The sequence below is a fragment of the Oncorhynchus gorbuscha genome, linkage group LG20 (assembly GCF_021184085.1).
Source record: "Oncorhynchus gorbuscha isolate QuinsamMale2020 ecotype Even-year linkage group LG20, OgorEven_v1.0, whole genome shotgun sequence".
NCBI lineage: Eukaryota > Metazoa > Chordata > Actinopteri > Salmoniformes > Salmonidae > Oncorhynchus > Oncorhynchus gorbuscha.
Genome location: NC_060192.1, coordinates 35,864,649 through 35,873,608, shown reverse-complemented (window position 1 = coordinate 35,873,608; position 8,960 = coordinate 35,864,649). Strand labels below are relative to the sequence as shown.

Here is an 8,960-nt window from a genome sequence, read left to right as displayed (position 1 = left end):
AGTCATCTTCATAATTTTGTTATTTTTCCTTTCCTTCATTTAAAAAAAATATTATTAAAAAAATACCTTTATTTAACTAGGTGTTTTTTTGAACAAATTCTCACTGAAGAAACAACAATAAAGCATCTGTTTGGAAAATGTAGTGGAAAATGACCTACTTGAATTTGTTTCAGTGAATAAAAAAATCAAGACATTGTTTTGCAGGCCATCTAATAATTTGTCCAGGTAAAAAATGTATTTGAATGCGAATTTCACTATGACATACTGGTAGCCTATCTATTTGGAATTTACATGGGAGATGTGCAATTTGTCATGTGCTATGTCTATTTTTAAACATTTTCAACAAAGAGCCGTTTGGGAGCCAAATGAGCCGGCTCCTTTACGTGAACGGAGCCAAATGAGCCGGCTCACCGAAATAATCGGAATGCCCATCACTAGTGAACTATGGCAGAATTTCATTAGTCTAAAGAAGCTTCTCCTCCTTCTGTTTCCTTTCCTTAATCTGCACTGGTCTGAAATCATTTCATTAAAATGACAAGTAGCTATTTAATAGCACCTAATCATACGAAATACAGACGGGCTATACAATACTTACTTGCGTGTAATCAGCATCGACATTAGACTGATGTGAATCCAGAACGGTTATGGGGGTTTGGTTTCACTTATTTTGTTGGTTTCAGCTCTTGGGCGGGAGGGCGTATCTTGTAAACAGTACAGCTGCGGTTGTGCTGTGTATTGTAGTTGGTGGTGAAGCAGTCTGAAGTAAAAGACAAATGGCGAGAGGGAGAAGACAAAATCGATACATGAAGAAACTGCAGAGACGGCAAAGTAAGCTAATCAATCCAAACTATTGGGAGCCTGCTTTATCCCAAGTCTTTTTTTTGTTGTCAAAATATGTATTGTTTTGAGATCGTGGGTTCATTTTCTGAAGTATCACCTAAACACTTTTTTAATATTGCTAATATTGAAGATTGTGGCTTCTATCAATCAAAAGTTTGGTCGCACCTACTCATTCCTGTGGTTTGTCTTTATTTGTATTATTTTATACATTGTATAATAATAGTGAAGGTGTCAAAACTATGAAGTAACACATATGGGATCATGTAGTAACCAAAAAGTGTTAAACAAATCTAAATATATTTGAGATTTTTCAAGTAGCCACCCTTTGCCTTGATGACAGCTTTGCACACTCTTGGCATTCTCTCAACCAGCTTAATGAGGTAGTCACCTGGAATTCATTTAAACTAACAGGTGTGTCTTGTTAACTGTGGAATTTCTTTCCTTCGTGATGCGTTTGAGCAAATCAGTTGTGTTGTGACAAGGTAAGGGTGGTATACAAAATATTGCCCTATTTGGTAAAAGACCAAGTCCATATTATGGCAAGAACAGCTCAAATAAGCAAAGAGAAAAGACAGTCCATCATTACTTTAAGACATGAAGGTCAGTCAATCTGGAAAATTTTCTTCAAGTGCAGTCTCAAAAACCATCAAGCGCTATGATGAAACTGGCTCTCATGAAGAGTTACCTCTGCTGCAGAGGATAAGTTCATTTGAGTTACCAGACTCAGAAACTGCAGCCCAAATAAATGCTTCACGGAGTTCAAGTAACAGACACATCTCAACATCAACTGTTCAGAGGAGACTGCGTGAATCAGGCCTTCGTGGTCGAATTGCTGCAACGAAACCACTACTAAAGGACACCAATAAGAAGAAGAGACTTGCTTGGGCCAAGAAACATGAGCAATGGACATTAGACTGGTGGAAATCTGTCCTTTGGTCTGATGAGTCCAAATTTGCGATTTTGGGTTCCAACCACCGTGTCTTTGTAATACACAGAGTAGATTAATGGATGATCTCTGCATGTGTGGTTCCCACAAAGCATGGAGGAGGAGGTGTGATTGTGGGGGGGTGCTTTGCTGGTGACACAGTCCGTGATTTATTTAGAATTCAAGGCACACTTAACCAGGATGGTTGTAATTTTGAATAGACTGAAACAATTTATTTGAAATATATAAATATCTAATGAAATGATTTCCTTTTTTGCTTTCCAGAAAACTCTGGGACGAATATGCAAGACTTGGACTGAAAGGAGACATTTTCTCTGCTGACAGGTACCATGAAAGAACCAACTATACCAAAGGAAACTTTCAGCTCAACCATCAGCAGAATAGAGAGGACTGTGTGTATTGTGGTGGCTGGGGGCAAAATCAGAAAAATCTGCTCATCATGTCATTACACACACATCGTTTGTTCTTCTTTAAAGTACTGGTACTCTGGCTTGTGTTGACAGTTTTTAAAGCCATGAACAGAGGTTGTGGATCATGATCATCGTTGACAACACAAACATTTCTCTTTGGGAGATGTGGCCCTATATCCACATGGTGAGGATGTGTGTGTGTGTGTGTGTGTGTGTGTGTGTGTGTGTGTGTGTGTGTGTGTGTGTGTGTGTGTGTGTGTGTGTGTGTGTGTGTGTGTGTGTGTGTGTGTGTGTGTGTTTGAAATGCGTATGATTTCTAATTTAGTTAGTCCCAGCTACCAGGCATTGCAGAGACATTTCAATGTTATTTTTTGTAACGCTCCACTTATTTTCTAGTCATTGTCACATCCTTTGTACTTGTGAACCGAAACGGCATCTGACTAACTACAAGACTGGTTGAAGCTGGTTTCCAGATGACTTCCTACTAGGTGGTGCTAGTGGCAGATGTCATAATAAAATATTCTTTCTCTCAGGGGATTGGACAGAAGAACTATTACATCATAATGGTGGAACTGCCTAAAGGCAGGGGATTGGACAGAAGAACTATTACATCATAATGGTGGAACTGCCTAAAGGCAGGGGATTGGACAGAAGAACTATTACATCATAATGGTGGAACTGCCTAAAGGCAGGGGATTGGACAGAAGAACTATTACATCATAATGGTCCACAAGCGTAAGTGTTATCTCCCTGTAGACGGTGTCGTGGTAACATCCACAAGCGTAAGTGTTATCTCCCTGTAGACGGTGTCGTGGTAACATCCACAAGCGTAAGTGTTATCTCCCTGTAGACGGTGTCGTGGTAACATCCACAAGCGTAAGTGTTATCTCCCTGTAGACGGTGTCGTGGTAACATCCACAAGTTCAGTAAGTTCAGTAAGTTCAGTAAGTTCAGGTCCTTTGAAGCTCGCTGGAAAAAAGCTTTGTGACTAAAACAGATGGGAGGCGAGGCAGATTAAGAAGTTAATATGTTTTTGGTGGTATTATATTTGTATTTATTATAGATCCAGATGAGTTCCTGCCAAGGCATGAGCTATTTTTCCTAGGGACCGGCTAAATTAAAGCAGTCCTAGAATTTTTTTTAACATTTACAATGCATTCTGTCATGTTTTGTCTTAGATTGTCTTGTCATTTTGCTTTTCCCTCTGTTCATTTTCCCCCTGCTGGTCTTTTTAGGTTCGTTCCCCTTTTTCTCTCTCCCTTCCTCTCTCTCTTCTCTCTATCGTTCCATTCCTGCTCCCAGCTGTTCCTATTCCCCTAATCAATCATTTAGTCTTCCCACACCTGTTCCTTATCTTTTCCCCTGATTAGAGTCCCTATTTCTTCCCTTGTTTTCCGTTCCTGTCCTGTCGGATCCTTGTCTATTGTTCACCGTGCTGTGTCTGTGTATCGCCCTGTCGTGTCGTGTTTCCCTCAGATGCTGCGTGGAGAGCAGGTGTCTGAGTCTGCTAGGTTCAAGTGCCTTCCCGAGGCAACCTGCAGTTCTTGATCGAGTCTCCAGTCTGTTCTCGTCATTACGAGTGGAATTATGTCTTATGTTTGTAGAATTACGTTACTGGATTAAAGACTCTGTTTTCGCCAAGTCGCTTTTGGGTCCTCATTCACCTGCATGACACATTCATAACAGATTTCACAACACACTAAGTGTGTGCCCTGTGGCCCCTACTCAACTACCACATATCTACGTCACAATATCCATGTGTACGTGTGTGTATAGTTCGTATGTTATTGTGTGTGTGTATGCATGTGTCTGTGCCTTTGTTTGTGTTGCGTCACAGTCCGGCTGTTCCATAAGGTGTATTTCTACCTGTTTTTAATGTAATTATACGGCTTGCATCAGTTACCTGACCCATGCCAAATCTTTTCAGTCTCCTGGGGAGGAAAACGTGTTGTCGTGCCCTCTTCACAACAGTCTTGGTGTGTTTAGACCATGATGGTGATGTTAATGGGGGCCGGTTCAGCCCTCCTTTTCCTGTAGTCCACGATCAGCTCCTTTGTCTTCCTCACATTGAGGGAGAGGTTGTTGTCGTCGAACCACACTGTCAGGTCTTTGACCTCCTCCCCTATAGGCTGTCTCATCATTGTCGGTGATTAGGCCTACCACTGTCGTGTCGTCAGCAAACTTAATGATGGTGTTGGCCACGCAGTCGTGGGTGAACAGGGAGTACAGGAAGGGACTAAGCACAAAGCTTATCATGAGGTGTTCTACCTCGGGCGAGCAATACCTCAAGACTTCTTTAATATTAAACATTGCACAACCAGCAGTTATTGACAAATAGACACACACCCCCACCCTTCGTCTTACCAGATGTAGCTGCTCTGTCCTGCCGATACACAGAGAAGCCAGCCAGCTCTATATTATCCGTGTTGTCGTTCAGCCACATATGAGATATTACAGTTTTTAATGTCCTTTTGATAGGATTGTCTTAATCATTCAGTTTGTTTTCCAATGATTGCACGTTGCCTAATAATATTATTGAGGATTTTGCACGCCCAATTTTTCAGTTTTTGATTTGTTAAAAAAGTTTGAAATATCCAATAAATGTCGTTCCACTTCATGATTGTGTCCCACTTGTTGTTGATTCTTCACAAAAAAATACAGTTTTATATCTTTATGTTTGAAGCCTGAAATGTGGCAAAAGGTTGCAAAGTTCAAGGGGGCCGAATACTTTCGCAAGGCACTGTAGGTAGCCTGGGTTTCACTGTGAATTTTGTGGGTGATTGTTCCTGTCTCTGTGTTAGTTGTTCACCAGACAGGCTGTATAGGTTTTCACGTTCCGTTTGTTGTTTTGTATATATTTATAGTTATTTCATGTATCGTTCAGTTTCAGTAAAGAACATGAGTAACCATCACGCTGCATTTTGGTCCGACTCTCCTTCAACAGACGAACACCGTTACAGAATCACCCACCACACCCGGACCAAGCAGCGTGGTAACAGGCAGCGACAGCAGGAGCAGCGAAAGGAGGAATGGACATGGGAGGACGTTATGGACAGCAGGAGTATAGAGTATACGACTTGGGAGGAAATAGACAGGTGGGCGGTCGACCCAGAGAGAGTGCCGGAGCCCGCCTGGGATTCGCTGGAGCAGTGCGAAGAGGGCTATAGGAGAATGGAGTCGAAGAGAAAAACACGGCGGCGCAGAAAGAAACCCGAAAGTCAGCCCCAAAAATGTATTAGGGGGGGGCTCAGGGAGAGTGTGGCAGAGTCAGGGTTCAGATCTGAGCCAACACCCCCTGTTAATCGTGAGGAGCAGCGATCAAAGGACTTCTGGACTTGGGAGGAGATATTGGACGGAAAAGGACCCTGTGCACAGCCTGGTGAATATCGACGCCCCAAAGAAGAACTGGAGACGGAACAAAGTGGAGAGGCGCTGGTATGAAGAGGCAGCACGGCGACGCGGATGGAGGCCTGAGAGTCAGCCCCAAAAATGTATTGGTGGGGGGCTCACAGGGAGTATGGCTATGCCAGGTAGGAGACCTGCACAAACTCCCTGTGCTTACCGGGGGGCTAGAGAGACCGGGTAGGCACCGTGTTATGCTATGGAGCGCACGGTGTCTCCAGTGCGGGTGCATAGCCCGGTGCGGTACATACCAGCTCTTCGTATTGGCCGGGCTAGAGTGGGCATCGAGCCAGGTAAGGTTGGGCAGGCTTGGTGCTCAAGAGCTCCAGTGCGCCTGCACGGTCCGGTCTATCCAGAGCCACCTCCACACACCAGTCCTCCGGTGGCAGCTCCCCGCACCAGGCTTCCTGTGCGTGTCCTCTATCCAGTACCACCAGTTCCAGCACCACGCACCAGGCCTTCAGTGCGCCTCGCCTGTTCAGCACAGTCAGCGCTTTCCTCCTCTCCTGCGCTGCCGGAGTCTCCCGCCTGTTCAGCGCAGCCAGCGCTGTCCTCCTCCCCTGCGCTGCCGGAGTCTCCCGCCTGTTTAGCGCAGCCAGAGCTTTCCTCCTCTCCTGCGCTGCTGGAATTTCCTGCCTGCATAGAGCAGCCAGAGCTGCCAGTCTGCATGGAGCAGCCAGAGCTGCCAGTCTGCATGGAGCAGCCAGAGCTGCCAGTCTGCATGGAGCAGCCAGAGCTGCCAGTCTGCATGGAGCAGCCAGAGCTGCCAGTCTGCATGGAGCAGCCAGAGCTGCCAGTCTGCATGGAGCAGCCAGAGCTGCCAGTCTGCATGGAGCAGCCAGAGCAGCTAGATCCGCCAGTCAGCCATGATCTTCCAGATCTGCCAGTCAGCCAGATTCTTCCAGATCTGCCAGTCAACCAGACTCTTTCAGATCCGCCAGCCAGCCAGGATCTGCCGGAGCCAACTACCTGCCTGAGCTTCCTCTCAGTACTGGGCTTCCTCTCAGTACTGGGCTTCCTCTCAGTCTCGGGCTTCCCTTCAGTCCCGAGCTTCCCCCCAGTCCCGAGCTTCCCCTCAGTCCCGAGCTTCCACCTCAGTCCCGAGCTGCCCCTCAGTCTAGTGGGGTCCTTGGTGAGGGTTATTAGGCCAAGGTCGGCGGAGAGGGTCGCCAATCAAAGGACGCATTACAGGGGGACTAAGACTTGGTTGGAGTGGGGTCCACGTCCCGAGCTGGAGCCGCCACCATGGACAGACGCCCACCCGGAACCTCCCCTATGGGTTTTTGGTGTGCGGCCGGGAGTCCGCACCTTGGGGGGGGGGGTTCCGTCACGCCTTGGTCTTAGTATTTTGTGTTTTCGTTATTATTTTGGTCAGGTCAGGGTGTGACATGGGTTTATTGGGATTGGGATTGCGGCAGAGTAGGGGTGTCTAGCCTATGCTTGGCTGCCTGAGGCGGTTCTCAATCAGTCAGGTGATTCTCGTTGTCTCTGATTAGGAACCATATTTAGGTAGCCTGGGTTTCACTGTGTATTTTCTGGGTGATTGTTCCTGTCTCTGTGTTAGTTGTTCACCAGACAGGCTGTATAGGTTTTCACGTTCCGTTTGTTGTTTTGTATATATTTATAGTTATTTCATGTATCGTTCAGTTTCATGAAAGAACATGAGTAACCATCACGCTGCATTAATTTCCACCTGTTGTCTATCCCATTTGCACAACAGCATGTGAAATGTGTTATCAATCAGTGTTGCTTCCTAAGTGGACAGTTTGATTTCACAGAAGTGTGATTGACTTGGAGTTACATTGTGTTGTTTAAGTGTTCCCTTTATTTTTTTTGAGCAGTGTGTTTACACTTGGGTCCTGTTTCAGTAAAATGACATCAGACCTTATTGTTGAGTATCTAATAATCTGCTATTTTTAAAAGAGTGGATAAAACATGCTAGTAACAGTCCTCTGAGTACATAAACAAATGTTTGGTGTACCTGGTATGCCATCCTGCCCCTGAGTTTTCCCGGAATTTAAATCTTTAATTTAATCAAGAATTTCCTCCTATGTAATTTTGCCTTGAGTCTGAGTCTGTTAATATTACAATATTAACAGTGAAACAATCCTTACAATTAACGTTGGTTAGTGGAGATGGAGGAGACTGAAATGAAAAGCTATGTGTCAGGATTTGGCCAGGGTTGTTTCGGTTTTTGGTCACTAGATGCCCCCATTGTGGCTTTTGACCTTTTGTTTTCCCTTGATCCCCATTATTATTTGCACCTGTGCCTCGTTTCCCCTGATTGTATTTAAACCCTTTGTTTTACTCAGTTCTTTGCTCTGTGTTTGTATGTTAGCACCCAGCCCTAGTTCTCTGTGAACTCTTGTTGATCCCGGTGGACTCTCTTGTGGAATTCTGTTTTTTGTTCTTGTTTGTTTGTTTTTGAGTATCTTTTGAGGCTTTTTGTGCTATACCTTCCACCTTGTGGATTTACCTTTTTGTCTTGGAGGATTACCTTTGTTCTTGTGGAATTCCTTTTGAGGTTGTGGAGTTACATGTTTTCCTGAAGAACTTCACTTTTTACTTCATTAAATACACCGTCTCAAGTACTGCTGTGTCTGCCTCATCTTCTGGGTTCTGCTGACTATTCGTGGCTCAGTTGGTTTAGTGACTGTTTCTCACTCCGGAGACCCGGATTCGTAACCGGGTCCTGACACTATGCTTAATTAAAAGTACTTTGATCCTCTTTCAAAAAATTGTTTGGTAAATCATCGGTGACGCTGTCATTTGTGACAAGTTTCAGTAAATTATTTTTGATTTATTTCTATGTTGAATATTGAAGGGAAAAAAATGCATTTTCCCCCATAATCCATCCAGTTTGATTTATTTTTCTTTCTTTCTTGAGTAATTTCCTGCATTTCTTTTTATTTTTCCTCTAACATATTCTGAGCCTCTATGATAACTGTTTTTATTGCTGTCTATCTGTTCTGAAAGAGCTTCTATTTCCTTTGTTAGCATGGAGCCTTTTTACCTATATTTCTCTTGCATGGCCTCTAAACGCACATTTAAAAGTGTCCCATGCAATAAAGGGATCTGCTCTACCTATGTTATGCAGGAAAAAGTCAGTTATTAATTCTTCTTTCCTGGTTAAATACAAGTTGTCATCCAACAAGCTTTGATTACATTTCCAAAATTCTCACACACGTGAAAATTCAATAAGAATAATTTTTATTTTACCTTTATTTAACTAGGCAAGTCAGTTAAAAGAACAAATTCTTATTTTCAATGACAGCCTAGGAACAGTGGGTTAACTGCCTGTTCAGGGGTAGAACAACAGATTTGTACCTAGTCAGCTCGGGAACTTGCAACCTTCCGGTTAC

General features: G+C 44.1%; 1 long non-coding RNA gene across 1 annotated transcript; it reads left to right on the top strand.

The window, feature by feature from the left end:
* The first annotated feature begins 718 nt into the window (after positions 1 to 718).
* On the top strand, positions 719 to 3,057 carry LOC124007409. Its single transcript, XR_006833921.1, has 4 exons — positions 719 to 828; positions 2,051 to 2,178; positions 2,290 to 2,380; positions 2,730 to 3,057. It is a non-coding gene; the product is annotated as an uncharacterized LOC124007409 (long non-coding RNA).
* Positions 3,058 to 8,960: the final 5,903 nt, after the last annotated feature.